At 43.7% G+C, this 24636-nt stretch overlaps 1 protein-coding gene across 5 annotated transcripts in view; it reads left to right on the forward strand.

The window, feature by feature from the left end:
• ARHGAP40 (Rho GTPase activating protein 40) overlaps positions 1-24636 on the forward strand; it is a 209621-nt gene that overhangs the window by 53037 nt on the left and 131948 nt on the right. For 2 of the 5 annotated variants that reach the window (XM_068263555.1, XM_068263556.1), the window contains exon 2: positions 12355-12488. The exons of the other annotated variants lie outside the window; for them this stretch is intronic. The gene's annotated coding sequence lies outside the window, so the exon portion shown is untranslated. The remainder of the gene's footprint in view (positions 1-12354; positions 12489-24636) is intronic. 5 annotated transcript variants of the gene reach the window in all.

The following is a 24636-nucleotide window of genomic DNA, read 5'->3' on the forward strand; positions in this document are numbered from 1 at the left end:
GAAACGGGCCCTAATGGCCCATACTTACGGGCTACATTTGTGGCCTGTCGCTAGCACACTAGAGCGTGTGCGCGACAGGCCGGCGACAGCTCGTCGCCAGGTCCCTCCGCATACACACGGCGGAGGGACCTGGCAACTGATGCGAAGGAAGCTGTCGCTGATGATCCTCTCCTCCGCCGGAAGCTCAGGGTATTCCCTGCTGGTTGCTGTCGCTAGTCCGCAACTTGCAGCGGCAACTGTCGCCAGGCGATTGACCGCGCCAATTGGCTGGCGACAGCAGCGAAGAGCGGCGGTTCAGGGTGCGCGCCCGTGTTGTGCCTCATACTCACGGGCGACCTGTCGCCGCAACATGCGCGCGCCGAGTGTTGCGGCAACAATTGTAGCCCGTGAGTATGGGCCATAACAGAGTAGACTGTGTAGGTATGCTGCCATACTACATGGAGGTGGTAAAATTGGTCTGTGATCTTTAATTTTTCCAAAGACTTTTATCTTATGTGTGTAGTTAGCTGAACCACAATCTCTGTATATGAGTATCTATGACTCGCTGTTCAGCCCGGTGCTGAGCCACATTCTGTCTTATGGAAAGGTGAGGAGACCTATGAGGCTGCAAGCTGAAGTGGGACACATGGCAACTAGCCAAGGATTTTTAAACTTGGGAGATTGCAGAGCAGGATGCCAACGTTATGGGACACTTTTACGCATATTAGACGGTCACCATAAATGACCATAAATGATTGTTTCAGGTTATAAAATTTGACTGTGAATACGTAGCCTTTCAGCACCACTGTGTGATGTGCAGGGATGTGGAGTCGGTACAAAAATCTTCTGACTCCAACTCCGACTCTTCAGTTTATGAAACCACGACTCCAACTCAGACTCCAGGTACCCAAAATGGCTCTGACTCCTTGACTCCGACTCCTTAGCCTAATACTTAACAGGGCTCTGGATTTTGTACAAAAATCATCCAACTCCCGACTCCGACTCCTCAGTGTATGAAATCAGCGACTCAGACTCCAACTCCGGGTGCCCAAAATTGTCCCGACTCCACAGCCCTGGGGATGTGACTCAGGAGAACTTTACAAGCCTTTGCCACCTAATAACATACAATTTGAAATAATCCATTTCAGTTTTGCTGAATCAGTTGTCAGCTTAGCGATTAATACCTCATTATTCCGTTTCCTCTATTTTTATGGGAACCCGTTATATATTCACTGGCGTATCCAGACGGGGGTTCTGGATGTATGGAACCCCCCCCCCCCTAGACTCCTGTACCTTTAAAAAAAATTCCCTGAAATCGCTGAAGCAGACAAGCTGGTAAATATACAGAGGCTTGCCTGCAGGGTCTGTGGGAAAAACTCAGCTCTTTCCCTATTGTAAAGACTGCATGTAGACAGCTACATAAGGTATGTCACAGGCTGAAAAGTTTTTGACAGTCCCTAAACTCCAGGAGGGCTGCCTGCAGCTTGTGTGAGAGGCTGACCATCCCTTACATCCTCCACACCCCTGTGGACGGTATACCTATATCATTCCCCTATTCCCACAATCCTCCCCACCATGTTGTTAATGTTTTGTTTTTGCTTTGGCAATGCTAAATGTATTTGGTCCTGCCAATAAAGCTTTTTTGGATTTGGCTGGCAGGGACAGGAGACACAGTACATGCAAGTAGCCTCTGTGTGATGTGGGAATTCAATACAGATACGCTATCTGCTCTATCTCAGTCTCTCCACTCCATCTGGAGGGCAATCTCCCCCCAGGCCCCCTTTCATTCAGTGATTTAGGGCTGGTGTCTGGTGTATTCAGGTTTGTTGTTGTAAGGCAATGCAAAATACTAGGCTAGCTGATAAAACTGCAATTAAAGGGCAGGCAAGCTGGTATATATACACAGCATGATGCAGAGCTTGCCTGGAGGGTCCGTGGGCAAAAATCTGTCTCTCCCCTATGTCATAATGACTGCATCTTGTTAAACAAGGTGAACATTTTTTGACAGTCCCTAGACTCCAGGAGGGCTGCTTTCTGACTTGTGTGAGAGACTGGCAGGGACAGGAGTCCTATTACAGGCAAGTAGCCTCTGTGTGATGTGGGACTGCAATACAGATAATGCTCCATCTCAGGCTATTCTCAATTTCTCTCCACTCCTCTTCTCTCTGGGCTAGTGCACGCCAAAATCACAATCGCAATCGCTAGCAATTAGTGAGTGCGATTTTCAGAGCGATTTCTGAATGAATCACTCCAAAAAATGCTGCATGCGGTATACCTGCGATTTTGAAAAAATCACAACGCTGCTGTGGGAACACCCACATAGGGTAACATTAGCCAAGTGCTTTTCAAATCAATGTTGATTTGAAAAACGCTCAGAAGCCCTCTTGGTGTGCACCAGCCCTCCCTCATTCACCTTTGTTTCCCTCTTCCCCTAGTGCTGGCTGTGTCTTCTTGTCATACAGGAAAGCTAAATAAAAGTGCAATCCTGGTGAGGCAAATTATTTTTATTTAGTATGTATATAGTGCCGCCATCTTCCGCAGATGCATATATCCCTGCATCATATGGGTATCGCTTGCGCTATGTGACATGTGACATATTCCACTTAATTGTCCAAACTAAGTCTATCTCCCGTTCCTCTCTCGGGGAGTTGTTCCAGCGCTGTCCCCTGTTCAAATTTGCTGCTTCCAGAAGCCCTCAGAAACACTTGTGTCCTTGAGTACTTCCAAAGATAGGCAGCTCCGTAATACGCCAGCGCACTTTTGTGCATGGGCAGTATGGAGCCACCTGTATTCATGAGCACTCGGGGACATAAGTGCTCGTGGACCTTTCAGGAATCCCCCCCCCCCCCCCCTTAAAAATCCTGCGTTTGCCCCTGATATTCATCCTTTGGGATCAAAAACCCCCCTTGAGTTTCAGTTCTCCATTATTAGTTGTAGTAGTTTGGGGCAGTCAGGCTGTCGGTCAGAAATATACTTTAACAGATAAAATACACAAGGAAATCTACATATATGAGCCAGTCATACAGGTATATACATTTATTACAAAAAAAAACAGACCTCATGCAGTCTGAGACCCAGTAAGACAGAAAATCCTGCGACCTGAGCAGGAAAGAACATTAAATGCAAAGCCACAATGGACTCTGTAGGGTTTCTATACATACAGCATAGAGTAAGGGCTGTTGCACACCAGAGCGGTTCATGAGCATTTTTAAAAATGCTAGCGGTTTGAAAACCGATTGGGTAATGTATTTCAATGGGCTGGTGCACACCAGAGCGGTTCGTTTTTTCCACAAACGCAAACTCGGGGGCTGCAGCATTTTTTTGATTTCTGAGGCGTTTCTGCCTCAATGTTCAAGTATAGGAAAGTGGCAAACCGGTCTGAGAGCGGTTTTCCAAGCATTCAGTAACAGCTTTACTGTAACAATATATGAAATCTGCTACACAAAAACGCTCGGCATGTTTAGAAACTCTCTCTAAACATGCCTAGAATAGAATTGCTCTGAAAATCTGCTTCAAAAACCTCTAGCGGTTTGCGGATCTGCTAGCGGTTTTTGGTGTGCACTGGCCCTAATCAGGCTTCATTGATGCAGGTGCATTGGAAGATATAAAATGCTGTAGGTGCCCTTCCTAATCACATAACTCTCTATCGGTTAGTTCTGGCCCCTCCCATTACCCTGATGACGTCAGTGTTGCAGTGGAGAATATGACATCACTACAGTTGCACAGCTTAAAAAGAGGTAGTTGAGTAGTGTGACGTGTGTGTTTAGTTATTAGACCTATTCAGAGCAAGCAACAAGTTCTTTAGTTTTCTTCTCTAGCAATCTAGCAAAGGAGAACCTGCAGATTCGGGCAAGCTGGTAAAGGCAGGGCCGGTTCTACACTTTTTGCTGCCTGAGGCAAACTTGTGAGGATGACAATAGCACACTGGCTGGCTGTGAGTCTGACAAACAAAATGGTCACCCTCAGCAACTCCATTCCTCCTCAGTCAGGACAGCAGTGCCACCTCCTCCCTTCTGCTGTGCAAGTGAAATGAAACTCTACTGCTCTCCTGCCAACCCCCTCCTCACTCACTGTCAGACTCCTCACACAGCACAACAAGCTGCTTTTCTCCAATGATGACCTCTTCACCTAGCTCTCCTTCCCCTCTTACTGTGACTGCATGCTGTTAGTGTACACGCACTACAGAAATGCTGCCCCTGCAATCTCTGTGTCTGATGGAAATGTTTCACCTTGCTTCATGAGAGAACTGGCCCTGGGTAAAGGTGTCTTGCCCAGGCACCATTATTATGCTTTGGGGTTGGTGCAGACATTCCCTCTGCCTTGCTGGAGAAGCTTGTGCTGAGCATAATGAGCAACATGAGGCTCAGAAGGAGAAGACCATGAAACCTAGGAAAAGCAGAGTTGATTGACACTGATCTTGCATGCTTCAGTACACTCTTGTATGGATGTTTGTGCACAGATGGACTGAGGGAGTACACTGAACAGAATGAACTGATAGATGCATATTCATCAGCTATGTAAATACTACTGAGATTGCTGAATAGGGATTCTCAAGGCAAATGTATCCCACTGGCAACATAATTTAGCCAGCTTGGATCAAAAGCAAGTTTTAAAGGGAGATTTAGAAAACGCAGAAAAAAAGTTTATTATTACTGGAAAGTATGGCACTTAAAGAGAAACCATAACCAAGAATTGAATGTCATCCCAATCAGTAGCTGATATTCCCTTTTACATGAGAAATCTATTCCTTTTCACAAACGGATCATCAGGGGGCTCTGTATGGCTGATATTGTGGTGAAACCCCTCCCACGAGAAACTCTGAGGACCATAGTCCTGGCAGTTTCCTGTCTGTGAACCTTTTTTTGCATTGTGGGAAATAGCTGTTTACATGTTTCCAACTGCCAAAAAGCAAGCAGCAGCTACATCACCTGCCAGTAGTAAAAATGTCACCATGTGATAAATGTGTGAGAATGTAAATCGGGGATTTAAAACATTTTACAATGGGCAAACACTGACTAAATAATTTATACATAATTATTGTAAAAATGAAGCACTTTTGTATTACAGTATTTTCACTGGCGTTCCTCTTTAAGGTGACCTTGGAACTCCTTTTTTTTTTTTTTAATAAACTGAAGATATGGTGGGCTATCTCTCTCAATCGCAGTTTCACACATGCCATTCACACAATGTTGGCACACAGGGAAGTCATGTCAGGAAAGGACTCAACTTGACATGAGCACATTGGAAGTTAACAATATGGCTGAACTGCTTGACCAAACCTAGTGTAAACATACTTCTGGCAAAGGAGAGCAGAGGTAAAGCTAACCCTCTAGTGTCTGCAGAGAGAGTTAATTAGCTATGTAGACCATGGCAGAGATGGGCACAAATGGAGCTATGTTTAAAGGTAATGTCCAAGCAAAATAAAAAAATGAGTTTCTCTTACCTGGGGCTTCTACCAGCCCCACTGCTGCTCCAGTCCCCCACTGGCAGCTTGCCGACCTCGGAGGTTGGCGGGACGCGTTGCGTACATTTTTACGCATTCCCGCTAGTGCAGGAACATTAACACATACATTTTTACGCATTACTGGTTCAAATGTAAAAATGTACGCAATGCGTCCCGCCGACCTCCGAGGTCGGCAAGCTGCCAGCAGGGGACTGGAGCAGCAGTGAGTGACTACGAGGGCACAGGATGGCTGCATGGTGCTAGTAGAAGCCCCAGGTAAGTGAAACTCATTTTTTTTTTATTTTGCTTGAACCTTCCCTTTTAATTCATAATTCACTCTAATCCTAACATTAAAAGGTTTACAGTAGTCCTAGGAAGCCTTTAGATAGCCTAGAGGCTTCCTGGATCCTCCTATAGCGCAATGTTCCAGTAATGGGTCATTATTCACTTCCTTGTCTTTCGACCAATTATTAAGGTAAGTAGTTTCTTGCTTCTATATATATATATATATATATATATATATATATATATATATATATATATATATATATATATATATATATATATATATATATATATATATATATATATATATATATATTTTATTATTTTTTTTTTTTTTTACTTGTGTGGAGGGTCCTCCAAATAGTTTTTGCACTGAGCAATACTAGTGGCTTAAACTTTATTGGGTCACAATGTTGGCATTCCATTTCTCCCTTTTAAGATTGTGGGATGCAAATGTAAAGACCCATTCGGGCAAAGCAGGTTATTTCGGTGCATATTCTTCCCCGCACCACGCCTGACCTGGGCGTTGCCATAGACATGATATATCTATGGCCGCACAGCTATGTAATTTGGGTGCCCACCATAGCTAGACCCCAAATTACTTATCCTTCCAAATTTCTACAACTTGTAGGGGGAATAGTAATTAATGCCATCATTCGGCTCAACCTGCACCAAAATGATGGGCGGCAAATTTCCAGGAATGCAGACTCCGTTACTGCACTAACTATATTTATAGCAAATCTAAAGTAAGGGCTTGCTTACAAGGCAGCAGTGCACACAGCTTAGTGCCACTGCTAATCGTGGTGGAGGAGGGTGTGAAAGATGTGTCCAGCTGCACTTTCTAGCACGTTCTTACACTGAATCTCCACTGGTAGAAAAGCCACCTGACCACATTTTCTACCTAGAGCTGCTTTTCAAAGCGGGCAATCAGCTGATCAAACAGATCACATGCTTCTCCATGAGTCTCCTAGACATGGCCATCACTACTGCCTCGTCTGTGCATTGCCTTTTTCTGTGCACTGGAGGTTTAAAGAAAAGAAGTGATTTGTTGCTTGCCATTATCATGAGCATGACGTGCTTTATTCATTGATATTCTTTATGTTCTTGTACCTCCTTGTGGAAAAATCAAGGAAACTCTTGCGGCAAAAAAATTCTACTACTAAGGGCTCATTTCCACTATCGCGAAGTCGCATGCAAATTCGCATTGCAATACAAGTGAATGGGACTGTTTCCACTTGTCAGGATTCCTTTGCGTTTTTCTGTGCTGAAAAAATTCTTTACTTCGATTTTAATGAAAGTGAATGGGAGACCTTTTTAACCACTTGACTGCAGTGATTAACCCCCCTAAAGACCAGGCACATTATTGTGAAAATGGCCACTGCAGCTTTAAGGCCAAGCTGCAGGGCCGTACAACACAGCACACGAGTGATTTCCCCCCCCTTTCCCCCCACCAACAGGGCTCTCTGTTGGTGGGGTCTGATCGTCCCCCCCCCCCCCCCCCCCTCCCTGGATGTTTGTTTATTTATTGTTAAATGTTTATTTTATAAATACATTTTGCTGTTATTTTTTAATCTGTTTGTATTCCCCCCCCTCCCTCCCTTTCCCCGCTGGCCAATCCCCGTGATTAGCTGTCATAGGCTTCAGCCTATGACAGCCGATCACCGCCGATGGTCAGGAGGGTACAGCCGTGTCACACAGCTGTCCCCAGTACAGCGCTTCTGCTGATCGCAGCGCTGTACAAGTAAATAGACGGCGATTACGCCGTCTAACCGTCTCCCGAGCGGCTATTGCTGCTCAGAGACTGCAGAGGGGACGGAGCTCCGCCCTCCGAGCATGAGATGTGCGCGCAATCTCATGCAAATTAGAGCCCCAGGACTTGACGCCAATTGGCGTTAGGCGGTCCTGGGGCTGCCGCCGCGACCACGCCCATTGTCGTGGGCGGTCGTTAAGTAGTTAAAAAGTGCTAATCAATCACAAAGCGCTAAGACAAACACTTATAGTGTGGATCAGGCCTTAGTGCTTGTAATTTCAAAAGCGTGTGTGTGTGTGTGTGTGTGTGTGTGTGTGTGTGTGTGTGTGTGTGTGTGTGTGATTTCTCACTGGAGCGATGTGATTTTGTAACAATCCCCCATAGCATACAAACTTGTAGAGATGCACTCTTTCTGTATAAACGTGTTGTGCCCACCACTTGGATTACCAGTCCATGAACATCAAAGAAGTAAGGAAGCCGGCACCATCTTCAAATACAGATGGTGCCGGCTTCCTTTCTTCTTTAATCCCCCATAGCATTGCATTAGCAAGAACTTTTCAAAATCACTAGCGCTTCAAAAGCTCTTGTAGTGTGAACAAGCCCTGCTGTTGAGAATGCCTGACATTATCTTTTGGATGTCTCCCTGGCTGCCCATTAATGGTGGACTTCGACACTTGTCCCTGGGCTGAGTATTGAACAAGATTACAAGTGCGTACATACCTCCAAATTTTGATTCACTAATGACTGGACAATTTTACCACTTCCATGTAGTATGAGAGTTAAAATTCTTTGGACTATAGTTAAAGGGACTTGGAGATGAGTCTTAAACTAGGTTTTTTACTTAAGCGGGGCTTCCTCCAGCCCTATAAGCACTGATGCATCCCTCGCCATCCTCCTGCTCTCTCCCGTTCAGAGCGTGGTGAGCCCCGGTAACGGGCTCAGTCGAAGCCAGTCGGGGTCTTCTGTGCATGCGTGGTAGACCCGGAGTGACATCACTGAGCCTGCTACTGGGGCTCACCACGGTCTGAACAGGAGATCACAGGATGGCGAGGGATGCAGCCGTGCTGGAGAAAGCTGGAGTAGTTAAAAAAAAAAAAAAAAACTAGCTTAAGATTCGTCTCTGAGTCTTTTTATGCACTCATGCTACATGTAAGTGGTGATATTGGCCAGCCATTGTCCAGTTAAAATGTAACCACTTCACCTCCAAGGGGTTTTACCCTTAAAAACCAGAGCAATTTTCACCTTTCAGCGCTGTGTCCATTCATATGCCAATAACTGTATCAGTACTTGTCACACTGAAATGATCTATACATTGTTTTTTTCGCCACCAATTAGACTTTTTCTTTGGGTGGTACTTTTTGCTAAGAATTATTTTATTCTAAATGCATTTTAATGGGAATAATAAGAAAAAAATGGGAAAAAAAATTCTCAGTTTTTTCAGCCGTTATAGTTTTAAAATAACGTTACCGTAATTAAAACTCACACATTTTATTTGCCTATTTGTCTCAGTTATTGCATCGCGTTTAAAAATGTCTCTAGTACAATTTATGGCGACAATATTTGTGTGTAGGTGTAATCAGGGCCGGTCCGCCCATGAGGCGGGGTGAAACAAATGCCTCAGCCGGCACTTCTGGGGGGCAGGCACCCGCCTGTCCGTGGGTGTGGGGGGCCGTCGGCCTGGAGGGGGTATCGGGCAGGAAGGGGGTATTGGGCAAAGTGGCGGGGAGGGGGGTCGGACCCCTCCCTTGCCTGGGTCCCCCGATCTGCGCTCCCCCTCCAGCATTAAAAAGTTAAGTAGCGGCCACTACTAGTAAGAGGCAATGGGGAGGGATGACTCATCTCTTCCGCGTTCCAGCGTGCATTCCACTGTCGTCACTTCCTGCAATGCCGCCCACTATATTGTAAGTAGATGACATTGCAGGAAGTGACGACTGTAAAGCGCATGCTGGAACGCGGAAGAGGTGAGTCATCCCCGCCCATTGCCTCTTCTCCTCGTCTCTGTCCTAACTTTCCTGTGTGTACTATTAGTATGCATACAGGAAGTAATGCATGGATGTGTAAGATTCAATGTTTGTGAATGACGGCGGCATCTCATTGATGCTGGTGATCATTCACACGGGGACTTAAATCAATGAATGGGAACTCCCCTCTAACGAGGAAGGGAGTGAGTGGGAATGCACACCGGGAAGGGACAAGTATCTATGTCCCTGAGAGGTATAGAGGGATTTTGCAGGGACGTAGATACTCGTTTGGGGGAGGGGAAGTTGTTAATATGTGTCAGATTGACTGGTCGAATCGATTATTTTCAACCCATTCGATCTGCTGCTGAATGATTACTGGATCAATTCTCAGATCAATACTGCACAAAATCTCTGTGGGTAAAAGTATATATCAAATAATAACTTGTATTATTATCACTATCACTGCACAAAATCGATCACTTTAGGCCTGGTTCACACTGGCAATTAAAAATGGTCCAGTCACGGATCATAACTGATGCAGACGGATCCAATGTTAACCAATGGATTTGTTAACATTGGTCCATTCTGCACGCTCCGCTGAACAGGCCGCAAATTTGGTGCTGCTGCACTGATTTTTCCGAACAGCGGAGCCCAACGGAACGGAGATGGACACTGAAGCACTGCATTGGGGGCAGTAAGAAAAGGAACCAGTTAAACACACTGGCTTAAACGGACTGTTCTAACAGCAAAATCTACTTTGGTGATGGGGTTGATATGGGGAAACGAAACTGAACCAACTTAGCAGGAACAGAACGGAAACGGATCAGTTTGAATAGTTTAGCAGATCATTTCCAGTGTTAACCAGCCCTTAAAGGAGCTATCAGGCAAAAAAAAAAAAAAAAAAGTTACCTGAGGCTTTCTCCAGCCCCTTGCAGCCGAGTGTCCCACGCTGACTGCTCCGCTTTCCGCCGCCGTCCCGGTCTCCCCGCACATTGCAGAGTCCGAGATCTATACTTACTGCGCCTGCGCAGTATGCCACAGGCAACGTGGCTATGATTGACAGTAGCGCTTCACGCTGGCACAGTAAGGACGACCTAGAGTTCAGCCTCTGCACCGAACGGGGAGCCCAGGACGGTGGCGGAGATCAGAGCGGTCAGCGTGGGACAGTCGGCTGCTAGGGGCTGGAGAAAGCCCCAGGTGAGTAAGGTTTTTTTTGTTTTGTTTTTTTTTGTTTTGCCTGATGACTCCTTTAACCACTTAAGGACCGGGCTATGTTTTGATGATCTGTGCTGCGTTGGCTCTCAAGCCCACAGCACAGATCAGGAGGCACGCAGGGCGATCAGACTTCCGCCCCCCCCTTTTTTCCCCAGCGGGGGGGGGGGGGGGCTCCTCATAGCCCCCCTCCGCAGCGATTTTCGGCCTCCCTCTCTTTCCCTCCCTCCCCTCCTTACTGTGGGACGGCGATCCGTCCTGCGCCCCCTCTGATAGACTTCAGACTATCAGATGCTGGCGATCCCCGGCCAATCAGAGGCCGGGGATCGCCGATCTCCTTTACGGCGCTGCTGCCGTATTAAGTAAACACAGGGTATTTCTTCCCCGCGTGTTTACATTTAGCCTGCGAGCCGCAATCGGAGGCTCGCAGGCTGTTCACGGAGACTCCCTCCGTGAACTGACATGGAAAGGCATGGAGCGGCCGTTTCCATGTAAAACCACTCATGACCTGCCGCCGCCTATTGGCGTTAGGTGGTCGTTAAGTGGTTGATTGGAAGCAGATCGGACATGTTAAATCAATTTGACATGTCGATCTGACTGGAAGTTACATCGTGTGTATCAGACATTGAAGACTCTCTGTAGCCAGCAGGCAAATTCATATATTTACAACAGGGCAAACAGAACAAGTGTTATAAACACAATGTGAAGCCCAGATGAAGTAGATGATCAGACTTAAAGTGAACCTAAACTGAGAAGGATATGGATTTTTCCTTTTAAAACAATACCAGTTGCCTGACTCTCCTGTGGATCCTGTGTCTCTAATACTTTTAGCCACAGCCCCTTAGCAAGCATGCAGATCAGGTGCTCTGACTGAAGCCAGACTGGATTAGCTGCATGCTTGCTTCAGGTGTGTGTTTCAGCCACTACTGTAGCCAAAGAGATCAGCAGGACTGCCAGGCAACTGGTATTGTTTAAAAGAAAACATCCATATCCCTCTCAGTTTAGGTTCCCTTTAACAGAAGGTATGAAAAGTTCAATGTATCTAAAGGAATATTGCATAGTGTTTTCAGTAATCTTTTGAAGCACGCTATGAGTAAGAGAAAACAATATTCATAACTAGGAGGTAAGTTTTATGTAACATGTCAGAGTTCTCCTAGAGTAGTCTGAGAGGTTGGTGCTGGAAATCCAGACAAGTATTTCTGCCTTTTAGTTGCTACCTATTAGTGTCTGCTTAATTAGTGTTTACACAATGTACAGTACTGCCCCTCTCTTGCCACTTCCATTACCAGTTTGAGTTCAGATATGGAGGCAATAGACTTCTGTGAGGATCATTTCTGCGGCACTATAATAAAGGAAGCATAAAAAAGGTGCAGTGTAAAGGCGAGAGCACTATAATAAAAGGATAAGTAATGTGATAAAGAGAGCAACAAGTGTGACACTACTGTATAATGAGAAGTACTAAATGAAGCAATGTAATGAAAGGAGTGCTATGGTACGCATGATAAAGAATAGAATATCAATGGGGGCACTGAATAGCACAGAGCACTGAGGGTGAACACAAACGAGGAGCTTTTAACCTTATGCTAATGTGTTTAACCTTATAGTGCACTATACTGCACTAAAATTATATACACTTACCAAATTCACTTTCTAAATGTATGTTTATATGAATTTTTCAACATATATTGGTCTGATGATGCTATATCTGTCTCTGGCTATTACAGTTGTGTACTCCTTATCGTTATTGCCTGAAGAAGCAGGATTGTACCTGCGAAACGCGTTGCTTTTATCTATTTGGAGTATATGAAGAAATGTTTCTGTTTTGAATAAACGACAGTTTCAGGTCTGCTTTGGGGAGGTAAGTCCACCACTTCCTCCTTTGAGATTTTTAAAGTTTTTTTTTAATACGCTTTATCCTGTTGGCGTCTCTGTTCTCCTTTAAAGTACCTGTGTCCACCCCTGGTGGAGGGGTTTTTATCCCCTTACTACTTCGAATCTACAGAGAGCGACATCTTAATCCTGAGTGAGGACAGGTCTAATCTCCCCACCTGCCTGTATAGTGGTTGCCTTATGGTGACCCAGTTTTGTGAGTATAATAATTACTTACCTTTAATATACCTCATTTATTTTGCATACTACACCATATCGGGCTCTCTGTGTGCTTTTCTTTCATCCTGAAACGATGTTCATTTGCGTTAACATTTCTACACTAAATTGTATGAACCGTGCTGTCAGAAAACATTTGTTCTCCTCCTATATCTGCCTGGGGAGCAGCTTGATCTGAAAAGCTTTGTGGCACCTTAGAAACCATACATTTTTTTGATGAAGCATAAATAGGTTAATGATGGTCTTATATATCAGTCTGAACTTCCTCTCTAATCCAAGAAAGATTTCAGCATCTGCTAAGGAAGTTTCCGAGCTCCAGACAATGCCACTTCCACCAGGCTTTGTTTTCTGCGTCTGTTATGATTCTGTGAGGTTTGGCAGCAGAATGAGGAAATCCACTAATTCACAAAAACACATTTACTGTATAGAGTCAGTTCCTCATTCTCCCCATACTAAAGCAGTTGGGGAATTTTTGCACAAGGTCATTCTTGCCTGAAGTGTCTAAACTGTTAAATACAGATCACCTTTATTTCTGGTCATGGTAGACTTGTTTTACTATGTTTCCTAATTTCTCTGTTTTTTTTTTTTTTTTCTTCACAATTTGCTTGGCTCTTGCTGCATTCATACATCTGTAGATTTGATGGTTGATTGTCCATCGGATTTGATAATTATCGAATCAGATGACAATCGGTGCCACCAGAAGCATGGCTGATCGACAATGCAAAAATTGGTCGCATGTGTTGATCAAACATGCTGGAAAATCTCTTGCCAACATGCTCAGTTGGGTGGGAGGGGGTAACTGTGTGCGATAATCACGAACGTGGTGGAAACCCCCGGCCGCGTCCTCCCAAATATCCACCGCTGTGTCTGCGCTCCTGTTCCAGATTTGCACCCCGGAAGAGGAGTGCGAACGTCACACGCGCCCCTTGTGCAATTGAACGGGAATTGGGCTGCGGTTTATGACTGCCATGTGTTGATCGATTAAGATGTGATCAGGGAGTCAGAGAAAGATGATGATGATGATTATTATTATTATTATTATTATTATTATTTTTTAGTATTTATATAGTGCCGACATCTTCCGCAGCGCTGTACAAAGTATATTGTCTTGTCACTTAACTGTCCCTCTGAGGGGCTCACAATCGAATCCCTACTATAGTCCTAACTCTATATTGTGTAGTGTCTGTATTGTAGTCTAGGGCCAATTTTAGGGGAAAGCCAATTAACTTATCTGTCTGTTTTTGGGATATGGGAGGAAACCTGAGTACCCGGAGGAAACCCACACAGACACGGTGAGAACATACAAACTCCTTGCAGATGTTGACCTGGCTGGGATTCAAACCCGGGGACCCAGCGTTGCAAGGCGAGAGCGCTAACCACTATGCCACCGTGCTGCCAGATCTATCTGTTGGTCGATCAGCCATAAAAATCACTAGATGCATGGGTATCTTTAGGAAGCAGATTATCAACAGAGCAAAGAATGAGATAATCCTGCATACCTGGTTGATATTCTATGTTTGGAGAACATAAGTTTGGAGAACAGAAGTGATTTTTTTTTTTTAAATTTTTTTTTTTTTTTTTTTTCAGTTTGAGTCATCCCACTCTTTTCCATTCGGAGTTGCAAAGAATCCCCCAGAATGGATCACGTGCATGCTCACCCACAGAGGTCATAAATTATATAATGCCACCATTAATTTAAAATCCCTCAGATCCTGTGAGCACCTGGACCACATTGCTACCTCCTTGGACAGCCTCTGTGCCACAATCCAAATCTCCTGCTGATCTCTCAATGCACCAGCTCTCTCTGCAGTTTTATCCTCTAAGCCACACCCCCAGCCACTTGTCAGACAAAGGAAGTTTCACAAATGCTTAGTGACTAAATCCTGGTACACACATCCAGTTGTAATTGGCCAATGGTTGGCAAATTTTACCCCCTCCATGAATAGATTTTGTAGATAAACTCTTATACTACATGGAGGTGGTAAAATTGAAAGCGTGTACCAGGCTATACACTTGAACAGCTCTCACTGTTGCCTGATATGAGTAGAAATGTAGAGACTGAGGGTGCATACATGCATCCAATTTTTTTGGTTTCAAAATTTTTATTGAACATTTGTCATATCCATATCTCAGGTGAGCACATGAAGCACATGAAAAGGTAGATTACAATGCATAATAAGGGTAGCGTGGTGGCATAGTGGTTAGCGCTCTTGCCTTGCAGCGCTGGGTCCCCGGTTCAAATCCCAGCCAGGGCACTATCTGCAAGGAGTTTGTATGTTCTCCCCTTGTCTGTGTGGGTTTCCTCCGGGTACTCCGGTTTCCTCCAACATCTCAAAAACATACAGATAATTGCCCCCCCCCCCCCCCCCCCCAAAAAAAAAAAAAAAAAATTGGCCCTAGACTACAGTACATATACTACACAATATAGACATATGACTATGATAGGGACTAGATTGTGAGCTCCTTCGAGGGACAGTTAGTGACAAGACTATATATACTCTGTACAGCGCTGCGGAAGATGTTGGCGCTATATAAATACTAAATAATAATAACACGCAGGGGAGCAGTTGGCATCAAACTGAGAAGGCACTTCAGTCTCATTAGCATATAAACTTCAAATACTGTACAGAAGAGGCCTAGTCTACTTGAAAAGACATGTACAGTCAGTAGTATAACGAAACAAACAAATGGAACAACAAGAACAAACCAATCTCCTAGGTTGGTGGCAAGCAGTGCCACAGACCCGCAATCCTGGAAAAAATCATGTAGGATAGGGTAGGGAGGATCCTCCAGTGTGCCCACCGTCAGCCCAGGGGAGAGGGAAAGAGAAGGAAGGGGAAATAGAAGAAGAGGAGGAGCAGGGAAGAGGAGTAGAGTAGAAGAGTCCAGAGAAGCTATTTGATGCTGTTATGTAATGTGTCTGTGTCTAGGCCTGGAAATGTATGTTGTATCCAAGGTTGCCAGATGCAAAGGAATCTTTTATGGATGTCTCAAAGAATGCTGGTAAGTTGTGGTGTGTCTGTGTGTGTGTGTTTTTTTTTTTTTTTTTTTCCTTTCTTTCGTTAACCATGTCTGACATGCAGGCTTTGACCTCAAGGAAATTAGGAGGTTTTTTTTCCAATCCTTTGCTATGGTCATTTTATTTGCCGCAGGCAGCAAAAAGTCTAGAACCGGCCCTGCTTATAACGTACTGTATATTCTGGCATATGACTTTTTAGCCCTTGAAAATCTTCTGAAAAGTTGGGGGTCGTCTTATACGTCGGATGTCTTTGATGCCGGGTGATACACGATACTGATATACGATGCGCATATGGGACATGCTGATGTTTAATTACCAGGTTCTGGAGATTCAGGGCTCGTTTCAACTATTGCAGTGCGGAATCGCCTGGATTCCACCGCTGATAAATTAGCATGCGGATGCGATTCCCCATGCGTTTTTTGCCGCGAATTCGCATAGGTGAGGGTATATGCGATTTTAACCATGTCACTGCCTGTGTGAATTTACATCAGTACCTATGCGAATTCGCGGCAAAAAACGCATGGGGAAAACGCATGCGATTTCCCTATTAAATACATTGCATGCAATTCGCATACATTCCACTCTCAGGCAAATTTGTTGGCTCTTTTGTGCGTTTTTTCACCGCTCAAAAAAACGCACATCACCAACGCAACAGTGGAAACAGGCCCATTCACTTGCATACCATGTGCGAATCCGCATGCGATGGACGCATGCAGATTCGCGATAGTGGAAACGAGCCCTCAGTGGTCGCCGCATATGCTGGAGAGAGCTCATCGATCAATCTGCTTATGGAGAGGGAGCGTTGACCAGTCAATCACCTGTATACTGCTATACTGTTATATACTGAGTACCACATACAGTACAGCAACAGTTCAGTATATGATTTTTTTTTTTTTTAATTTATTTTTTTTTATTTGGTGTGCGTTAGAAGAGGGTTAGTCTTGTACAGAGAGTATATCACAAACTCTATATTTTAACTGTAAAAGTTGGGGGGTCGTCTTATACGCTGGAATATACGGTAGTATGAGAGTTTACCTACATATTCTGTTCATAGTATTCAAAGTATGCGTGCCGTCATACTAAATGGAGGTGGTGAAATTTGTCAGGTGGCAAGATTACAGTTGTAGCACATTACAAAAATGAACGCTAAGTCATCATCATTTTATCCCATTCCCACTTTTGCTTAGCCAAGAATTGACGTTTCTTTTTTTTGTAAAAACTATTTTCATAAACTTCTTTGTAGGAAAATATAAAGACCGCTGAAAAACTAGGAAGGGTGGAATGGCCTTTGTAGTGTGGTCTTTCTTTTTTTTTTTTTTTTTTTTCTTTTACTCCAGGCACACATTTTTTTTTCTAGCACTATGCAAGTAGGCAGTGACACAACTTGTTTTCATTATCTAAGTAGAGTCCTTGATTAGGTGGTGTAATAGCTGTAATAGCTATAGGGTTGCAGTCTTCTCAATTAATTTCACCTTCACAATTGTCGCCCTGCTCTTCCCAGAGCATTCTGTTTTCAAAACATTTGTATTAGCAGGGAAGCATGTTAAACAAACTGGGTTAATATACAACCGCATTTTGAAATTATGTTTAAGTACTCTGAGTTTAGTCCACAAGTGACCCTGTACAGGTTGTTAATAATGCATAAAAGAAAAAAAGCCAGTACAACATTCCAAACAACAAAGTCGAAGTGCACAGAACAAGAACTGTAACCGTAACCATATCAGGAGGCATTCTAGAGAGACTAGGTACCAATATATTTTCTACTGGCTACAGAACTCTCAGTAAACAAACATTCTGTAGCGATGCACCTGAAAGTACTAAATGTGGTGCTACCTGTGATAACTTTCAGACAGTTAGGCTAGGTCCACACTAGGCATGGTTGGAGGATGGAGCCTGTGATCCTAGCCAAGCCAAGTAAACGCAAATGGATCAATGCTGCCTTCTTGCAGCATATGTTTTCGATCCGTTTGCGTTCTTTTTTTTTGGGGGGGGGGGGGGGGGCTGAGTTCCCCCCCCCCTTCTCTCACCTGGGTCCCCCGTCCCCACTACCCCCTCCAGCTGCATGCCGCAAAAATGTAAAGTATATCACGGAGAAGCTTACCTCCTCCTCCTACTACTTCCTCCGCTCACCACGTCATTACCTGCAATGCCACCCCCTATACTTCGGAGGGCGGCATTGCAGGCAGTGACACGGTAAGCTCCTCGCTCGCCGACGCTATACGTTACATTTTTGCGGCATGTAGCTGGAGGGGGTAGTGGGGATAGGGGACCCAGGTGAGGGAGGGGTAGGCCATCCCTCTTCCCTGCTGACCGCTGCCACCCCCGTCCTGGCTGCTATACCCCTCCAGCATGGCGGCCCCCTCTCTCCCCATAGGCTGTGACACAGAAACAGATCAGTTTCTGTGTCCAAATATGCCTGTGTAGAGGGGGATCCGGTTTTCCATAGCCTGCCACTACCCATGCGTGCATCAGGTTCCAGATCCGTTGCGGGAAAATGCAGCAGATCCGGACATTCCGGGGCGCTTATAAAAACGGGCCCCCGCTCACGCAGTTTTTTTTTTTTTTTTTTTTTTTTTTTTTTTTTTTTTGGGGTAGAGACAGCTGCTATTTTTAACATTGCTATCCGTGGCTCCGGTTTTGATCAGGTTTTAAAAATGGAGCCACGGATACATTTCCGGACCTAGTGTGAACCAGCTCTAAATCGGAGTGAGAAAAGTTTACAATGTGTAAAACACTGACTAAATCCTTTATACATGAATACTGTATTGTAAAAAAAATAAGAAATTGTATTAATTGTGATATTTTCACTACAGTTCTTGCAGTACAACCAGTCAGTTGGCATTGTTTAAAAAGAAAAAGGGACAGGTAGATAAGTCTTTTGAGCTATAGCTACCATTTTGACTGCTTGCTGCTAGTTTTCATTTTCTCCTTTACTTCTTAGTTCCTATGTCAGTGGAAATTTACAAATTGGAAATATTTGAAACTCATCATCATGTCATTATTAAAATCGCCAGTTAACCGTAAAGCCACTGGTCATGCTGCCTAAAAGAACTGAACACTCTGGCAATATAAGACCCCTTATTGTAATCCGTGTATCTGCCACCTGTCAGACACAAGACCAATGACTAGTGAATTGCACAACCGAATGGAGACAGCAGTACTCTAGAAATTGATGTTATTGCAAACTACACACCACTTCTAGTCCCGTAATAAATGCCGTTATGAAAAAGAGATAAAGAGGGATTTTTTGGCAGTGCTGGTCCAATATTTTATCTACACTTTTTTCTTTCTGAATTCTACATGCATGGTTCTGCCAGTCACCACTCTAGGTATATTAGCCTCCTGGGATGCCGCCGCACATGTTCGGCACTACAAATCTTCCGGATTGTGTCATCTCTGCTGTTTTGTGTTGGGACTGGATTGATGCTTCTATTCTTCCATTACAGTCACCATCTGATGCACATTATACCCTGTCATGTGGCATCTTGCATTTGATAAGTCATTTTCCTTTGCTATGCGAGCACTGAGTTGTGAAACGTGTATCAGGCTGTTTTGTGAAGAAGCGTTTGAGAGATACAGGTTAACCTTGAAAAATTAGAATATTGTGCAAAAGTTCATTTATTTCAGTAATTCAACTTAAAACGGAAAGCTAATATAGGAAATAGACTCATTACATGCAAAGTGAGATATTTCAAGCCTTGATTTGTTATAATTTTGGCAATTACATGGCTAACCTCTTATGAAAACCTCCAAATCATAATCTCAGACTATTAGAATATTGTGAAAAGGTTCAGTATTTTAGGCTCAAAGTACCAGACTCTAATCAGCTAATTTAATCCAAAACACCTGCGAATAGTTCCTATGTCGTATATCCGTTTCACCTTGTAAGTTGAATTACTGAAATAAATTTTATTTTTGCATGATATTCTAATGTTTTGAATTTCACCTGTATGGACCTGATGAACAAACCAGAACAACCAAGGGCCCATATGCAATTAACTTTTTTTCTTTTCTCCTAGGAGATCATTTTTCATCTTTTGATTTAGAATAATTTTCAGCACTTTGCAATGGAAAAGGACCACAGCTGGTTAAAAAGTACTATTTATTTTTTTGCTTTCTTGGTGGTATAAAAGGCATTTTATTTACATGTTTGAAAATATCACCGAGGAGAAAAAGTTAAATGTGTGGTAATGTTATGCACCAAATTGGATATTAAAAATTAAAGGGGTTTTGGCAAACCAGGTTGCCTGGGAATGCAACCACCAATTCAAGCCTGCGGTGGAGAGCCAGTCCCCGCTCTGGTTCGAGTCGTAGGTACCTTCAGTGACTCGAGTGCTCACTCTCCTGAAGGTGCAGTAGTTTTTTAAGGGACTCCGAGCACCTCTCATGGGCGACTTCCAACAGTTGTGCTATGACCCCTCTGGAGGAGCCTCTTGCAATGGCCATGCGTGTCACTTCCTCTTCCTTCTTCATTCAGTGATGCACTTCTCTAACTGAGAAGACAGAGGAGAACCGGAAGTCATAACATAGCCATGATCGCAGCCGCGATTTTTAAATTGAAATGGAACAAAAACTATTTGTGGAATGGCGATTCAGGCATCAAATGGTATGCATCTTTAAGTACTTTGTAGTCCTGGTCGGAGTCTTAAAGGCATGCCCATGACAGGTGCTCAGAGTCCCTTTAAATAAAACCCAAAAAAGCAACAACCTCTCTCAACAGAGGTGGAAGCACCCAAAATAAATATAGCTATTAAGAACCAGGGCTGTGGAGTCAGCACAAAAATAATCCAACTCCGACTCCTCAGTTTATCATGCCTCTGACTCCAGGTACCCAAAATGGCTCAGACTCTCCGACTCCTTAGTCTAATATTTACCAGGTCAGTGGATTTGGTACAAAAATCATCCGACTCAGACTCCTCAGTTTATTATACCACTGACTCCAGGTACCCAAAATGACTCCAATTACGACTCCACAGCCCTGTTAAGAACAGATTAAAATAGATAGGTAGATTCTGTTGGCTCGCCTCTCTCGTGTACGTGTGTGTATATCCTATCTATATCTATATCTATCTATCTATCTATCTATTTATATATATAATATATATATTATCCTGCTTCTTCGGGTCAAATTAGGATAGAGGAGCTGGAGTCTGTTATTGTGAGCGGCTTTTGTAAAGGCATCTTTATTATTGCTATGTATGTAAAATTGCCAAGATTGGGCTCCCCTTCAATCCATCTTAATTCAAATAATGTGTTTGGTGGTGTTTTGTTTTTTAGAATGAACACCAATTTGTTTCTTAATAGGTATTGATGTATTAAGTGTACTTTTACACCCTATAGTTTGAGCCAATACAGTCTTGTCTGGTGCACCCCATACCCTTTGTTACACTTTATCTGGTAGCTGAGCTGCACACTGTGTATCCCTGTACTGGTGCCAACATTTAACCGCAACAGGTCTGCATGTATCTGCCGGCGGTACTTCTGCTTTTCAGACAATTTTGTCATGACAAATTTTGAGTTTTATAAAGTCAAATATCAATAATTAAACATGAGAATATAGTTAATAAATACTTAAATCAAATAAATCAAATATAGTTTTCTAAACATCCCCCTGTACTTTAATAAAAATTTGCCAGCAAGTCACATGAGCACTGACCCTGATGTTGGATGTGAGGAACACCAGCAGAGTGATGTAGTGCATAGCACTCTTGCCTTGCAGCGATGGGTCCACGGTTCTAATCCCAGCCAGAACACTATCTGCATGGAGTTTGTATGTTTTTTTTTTTTTGTTTGTTTGTTTGTTGTTTACTGCTTACGGGTGTCCATTAACGCTTACTGTAACTGATTCAGTATAAACCAGGCTGTTACATCAGTGCAAAAACTATGCTCAGGTGGAGGAGTATGTTCACCCTTGGATTTCCACAATAACTGTGCTGATGATACAAATGGCACATGCTTATTCAGTGTTCTGTCTTATTTGTAACTTCATTTTATTATATGCTTGTGCAAGGTGTGCTTCTAACGAAATCTAAGGGCTCATTTCCATAATGGGCGATTCGCAGCATGTCTCCACATACGAATTTGGATAGGGAATTGCCACCTACTAAAATAATTTGCATGCGGGGGACAAAATGCTTCTTCTTTTCAATGTTTATCTCTGAGAAAGTACAAGCTGTAGAAGCATTTACTTGAGAAAGTAGAAGCTGATTGCTTGTGCATTGGCCATAATTTTGTCCTGAGCTCGGGGAAGGGCCATTCAACTGAAATGGGAGGTGTGGCGTAACATCAGTGGTGACGGTTTTAAAAAGAAACAAGTACAGCACTTTGCTTCCGTTGAGCTCCCAATGGTGAAGTGACACCACCACGTCCATTAGTCTTGTAAGAGAGAAACTGGATATTTGTCATCCGTCCCTCACTAAAGCAGCTTATTGGGAAAGGTCTTTTGTTTGTCTCATAGAACCGCACCTTCTTTCTTTTTCATAGTTTATGTGCGATTTGGTATATCGGTTACATAAGGATCCTGTTGTCACAATAGAGCTAGTTCCGTATTGCAACTAATTACAGGTCTAGCCCTGGAGCACAGCTATATATAGGTACGTGTATACACATGCATGTCTTTTGCTTGCTATGGCTAACTCTTCTAGTATACTGGGTATGTGGGTCGCGATGATGCTTTTTACGGCACTCGCTTAATGACTTTATACATGCACTCATACCTGGCTTATATGAAGCTACCAGGAAAAATTACTGCATACCTTCTTGGGTAAATATTTACGTATCATGACGGCACAACTATGCTGTCGCCATAATGGCTTCCTATGTTTTTGTTTTTATTTTATTGCATTTATAATATGTTCCCTGCACTTTTTAGTTTTTAAATAAGGATGACACAGTAACTTTAATGATCAATATCATGCGCTTGCTCGTTACAGTCACTAGTGGTCACTGTTAGGCGATGGCAGTTTGGTCATTTAGAACAACAGAGAACCCATCTCACATTAGTTATCTATTAGCAGCAGAAGAGGTTGGATTCCTGTCACCAAACCCTCCAGCAGTTTTAAGCCCTCTGAAGAGAACTCTAAAGCTGAGTACACACGTACGATAACGATCGTTCAAAAACGAACGATAACGACAATCGGAACGATAATCGTGCGTTCAAAAAGTGTGAACGATCGTTTTTGTGAACGATAACGATCGTTATCGTTCAATCGGACCAATCCAACCCGGCGGATTTTTTCGAAAGATAATCGTTCAATCGTTGCAGTGTGTACAAAGATCGTCCGATAACGCATGTTCTTATTGCCTGTCATAACGTCACTTCCGTTTGCGCACGCATTTTTTTATCGTTCGTCGTTCAGTACTTTATACTTATATCGTTCACGTGTGTACACAATCGTTCATTACGAACGATCTTTTCAGTCTAATTTGAATATCGTGTAAACGTCACGAATCGTTCGTAACGAACGATCTTTATCGGACGTGTATACGAACCTTTAGGGCCTGTTTCCACTAAACACGATTATTCTAATGCAGATTTTTCCATAGGCATTCATTGGAGTCAGTTTTTCTGCATCCAATCTGCATCAAATCTGCGTGTAGTGGAAACTGTCCCTTATAGACTCCAATGAATGCCTATGGGAAAATCTGCATCAGAAATATCGTGTTTAGTGGAAACAGGCCCATAGGCATTCATTGGAGTCAGTTTTTCTGCATCCATTCTGCATCCAATCTGCGTGTAGTGGAAACAGGCCCTTAAACATTTGTAAAAAATGTAGCTGGTCCTAATATATGGTATAAAGTAGAAAACAGGGCTGTGGAGTCAGTACAAAAAGCATCCAACTCCTCCGTTTAAGAAAACTCAACTTCAACTCCAGGTACCCAAATTTGCTCTGATTTCGACTCCTCGACTCCGACTCCTTAGTCTAATGCTTACCAGAGTTTACTTACCTTTGGTACAAAAATCATCCGACTCCTCAGTTTATGAAACCTCCGACTCCAGGTACCCAAAATTGCTCCGACTCCAGGTACCCAAAATTGCTCCGACTCCGACTTCACTGCCCTGGTAGAAAATCAAGGAGGTCTGAAGCCACAACTCCCTGCTAGAGCCTGATAACCATGATAGCTGAAGTCATGTCTTGTCCAGGGGCAAATCCAGGATTTTCAAGGGGGGGTGATTCCTGATAGGTCTCTTTTGGCAAGCCGCACACTACCGCGCATGCGTTTGCCCACAAAATCCACATGATGCACAGCATTTCTCCACAAAATACACACAATGCGCAGTGTTTCCCTACAAAATACACATGATGCAGTAGTGTTTCGCCAAAATATATAAAATGTGGCAGTGATTAAGTAGCCAGATAACCCCCCCCCTTTATTATGGATAACAAAATTATCCCACCCCTCTTTAGTATAGGTGACCAGATGACCCCCATTTATCACACAGGTAGCCAGATGAGGCCCCCCCAGTTAGGATAAGTAACCACATGATCCCCATTTATAGTATATAGCCAGATGACTCCCCGTTCAGTACATTCCCCCTTGTATTTCGCCAGATCCTTCTTGTATATATAGCCAGTGTATATAGTCAGATCCCTGTATATATAGCCAGAGATCCCCCCCCCCCCTGTATATACCCATATACCCACTGTATGTAGCCATATGCCTTCCCCTGCATACAGCCAGTGTATATAGCCAGATCCCCCTGCATACAGCCAGTGTATATAGCCAGATCCCCCTGCATATAGCCAGTGTGTATAGTCACATCCCCCTGCATATAGCCAGTGTATATAGTCAGATCCCCCCTCTATATATAGCCAGATGAACCCCCCCTCTCTCCCTCTTGCATATGGTGGATCATGGAATGGCTGGCTGGCTGGCTTCC

The sequence above is a fragment of the Hyperolius riggenbachi genome, chromosome 12 (assembly GCF_040937935.1).
Source record: "Hyperolius riggenbachi isolate aHypRig1 chromosome 12, aHypRig1.pri, whole genome shotgun sequence".
Lineage (NCBI taxonomy): Eukaryota > Metazoa > Chordata > Amphibia > Anura > Hyperoliidae > Hyperolius > Hyperolius riggenbachi.